At 48.8% G+C, this 3,369-nt stretch overlaps 1 pseudogene; it reads left to right on the top strand.

Moving 5' to 3' along the window:
• The first annotated feature begins 1,130 nt into the window (after positions 1–1,130).
• On the top strand, positions 1,131–2,204 carry LOC110302455 (annotated as a pseudogene).
• Positions 2,205–3,369: the final 1,165 nt, after the last annotated feature.

The following is a 3,369-nucleotide window of genomic DNA, read 5'->3' as shown; positions in this document are numbered from 1 at the left end:
TCCAGATCAGTGAGAGATGCCATTTCACAAAACAGTTTGAACAGTGTCTTGAGGCAAGACACTTGAGCGTGCACACATTCATACATGTGCACAAACCTTGAGTGTGCACAGGAAGAATACCAGACCAAACCAGCTAGGGCTACATGACAAGACCCTATCTCAAGACACACATGTGAGAACACACACATACACACACACACACACACACACACACACACACACACACACACAACACACACCAGGGGAAGGAGGGAGTATGTGGTGTTGCTAGACTCTCTAGCCTGCCATTTTCTTCTGGCTTCTAATAGCAGGGTCCTTCCAAAGAATTGCTGAATAAGCTTTTTTTCTTTTTTTCCCTCAGTGAAACAAGGAGTGACAGCACAAAGCAGAGCCAACACCTTCATAAGGGTGGCCACAAGTGCTCAGGGGACACCATCCTTGGCCTTCGTGCACACTAAGTCTTAGCTCAGCACAAGCTTTTGGTGCCACTCTGCCTTCTGGCAGACTCCCTGAAGAACTGGACATGGCCCTGTTAAGTGACAACTTGTCTCCTGCACTGCACTGGGAAGGCCCTGAGTGGAATGCTGATGTGCTTTGGGCCATTGTCTGTGTCCATGAAGAGGGAGAACAATGTGCTGAAATCTCCAAAGACTCGGGTGAGGCTCCTTCATTGACAGGAGCTTCAGCACTCGCCTGTCTCCCCGTGATGGTTCATGAATCACCCGTTCCCAACTCTTTATTAACATCATCTTGATAAGACACCTGGCAGAGCTCAGGACACACAGAGGGCCAGACTGTGTAATGGTTCTAGAATCAGCTCCTGTCACAGTATTTGATGCCCTTGGGGTCCCTGCTTCATGTCTCCTCAGAGTTAAGGGCAGCTACCACAGAACTGAGTCTCCCCCTTCAACATTTAATTTCCTGCTCATTTGTGCTGCTAGAAACCTCAAGGGCTGCATGTTCGCGGCCTTCTGGCATCTACTACTCTAGACTGAGCTGCATGCTCGCAGCCTTCTGGCATCTATTACTCTAGACTGAGTACTCTGCTCAACTGCTGGTAATGGACTTCTCTGGGCAGCAGGCCAGCATGGGTGCTTAGCTCAGTGCTTATGACAGCTGAGGAGACAAATATGGTCAAGAAGAAGCACGGCTGTGGCAAAGTTCCCACAAGGTTCCACTAGCTGCCCAACCTGGGAGGACAGAAGAGGTTTCTCTCATGATGTGTGGGAAGGAATGACCTCAAACAGGGCTGGGCTTGCCACCTAAGGTGGCTGCAGGAGACCTAAACGTGGAGGGCTTGTTCAGGCAGCAGTCCCTGTGGGGCAGTTGGAAAAATGAAGAAGGGATGGTGTAAGGAGGGAGACGTGTATTTGCAACAAGAATCAGCTGAGGGACCTGAGGAAGAAAACCCTGGAAGGACAATCCTGAAGTCACACAGGCTCAAATCTCACATTGTTTATTTAAGATTCTGGGTTTGCAATTACTCTCAGCCTCAGTGGCACCCAGTCCACAGTGAGGCTGCTGGGGGGTTACAGACAAGCTATGTCCTGGCTATCAGGACATAGCTATCAGTCATAGGCCCTCTCAGAAGCAGGAGTGCGATGTTTCTGGGGCTCTGAGCTGATGCCTTCCACGCCCTCCTGTTTCATGGCCTTTCCCAGCCTTCCACACTGAAGGCTGATGGGTCCCTAAAGAAGCAGCGAAGAATGCCATTCCTCAGCCCAGAACAGAGACAATTCTTGAGGCTTCTGGCCAGATAGGCTAGCCAAGTTGGTGAGCCCCTGATTCACTGGGAAACTGTGTCTCAAAAAATAAGGTGGGCTCTTTAACCCAAACCCTTCAACAGGGGCCACATTTGCACCAAGTCTTTGAAGAAGGCGGTACCAATCATCATGGAGAAGTACTACACATGCCTGAGCAGTTAGTGACTTCCACATCAACACACGTGTGTGTGAGGAGATTGTCATTATCGCCAGCAAGAAACTCTGCTGTATCTTTGGATCTAAGTGGATACACAAAGGTCTTCTGAGATTGTTACATTCCTGAGGTGTCAGCCCTGGATCATGAGAGCAGATCCTAACAACAAGGAACTGCTAAAACTTCTTGACTTTGGCAGTCTCTCCAACCTGCAGGTCACACACCTTACAGTTGGGATGAATTTCAAAACACCATTAGGAGACATTGGAATCTATTCTGTTCTGTAACGTTCTCAATAAACCTGGGGGGAATTAAAAAAAAATAGTAAAGTGGAGGATGATTGAGGAAGATAGCCAAGATTGACCTCTGGCCTTCATGTGCAGGTGTGGATATGTGCAGGCCCATGAATGTGCCTGTGATTACGTACACACACACACACACACACAGACACACACACACACATTCACACTCACACACTCACACACTCACACTCACACAAATAGTAAGGCCTATATTTGCTTCTCTATGTTTAGCATAGCGAGCCTGGCGCTCTATGGTAGAAGTTTGAATGCTGATACTTCTTTGTTCATAGGATGAAGTAGGAAGTTGGCAGTTGCTGGGTATGGAGGGCCACAGGAGACAGGAGAGAAAAACAGCAAGTGCTGAGTTGTGGAAGGCTTCTTCATCTGCCCCAGGTAGATCCTGATGAGGGGGTGTTAATAAGGTGCCATGATGGCAGGAGGCTTCTGTGTCCTTCCTGGAGTTTTGTTGCCCTAGGCTCCATTGGTCTCTACTCCACCTCATGTTTCTGTACAACTCCATATTCTGTATTCCCTCAGCCTGTCTTCTAAACTCTCAAGGCACGGGTTCACTGGTAAGAGTCTCTGAGGGATAGCTGGCTGTCTACTGGATTCAGAACACACTGTTGCTCTCTTCCCTTTGCTGCAGTCTGGGTCTCCTGAAGCCTGGTTCTGGCCCCAGGTCTTATTTATTGATCAGGCATGCTGTGAATTCCATTCTCCCAGGGATCAGGTGATTTCACCTTCTTTCCCATTGATCACCCCAGCCTGAGGGAGGGACAGCTTAATGTCACTGCTGACCTCTGGTTTCTTCTCTGTCCCCTGTCCACCTTCAGCTCCTCCTTCACCAGGGTTAAAACCCGTCTCATTCGAGTACCGTGAAGCTTGATGGCCAGCTGTGCACTAACAACCCTGGGGAACTCTAGCTCAGTGGTTCCCAACCTTCCCAGTACTGGGACCCTTTAATACAGTCCCTCGTGCTGTGGTGTCCCTAACCACAGTACCACTTTCATTACTACTTCATAATTGCGATTTTGCTACTGCTATGAATCGTGTAAGGTAAACATCTATGTTTTCCAATGATCTTAGGTGACCCCTGTGAAAGAACCGCTCTTCCAGGAGGTTATCATTTGCTTAGCACCCACATTGGGTG

Source organism: Mus caroli, chromosome 9 (assembly GCF_900094665.2).
Source record: "Mus caroli chromosome 9, CAROLI_EIJ_v1.1, whole genome shotgun sequence".
Taxonomy (NCBI): Eukaryota; Metazoa; Chordata; class Mammalia; order Rodentia; family Muridae; genus Mus; species Mus caroli.
This window is presented reverse-complemented; position numbering and strand designations above follow the sequence as displayed.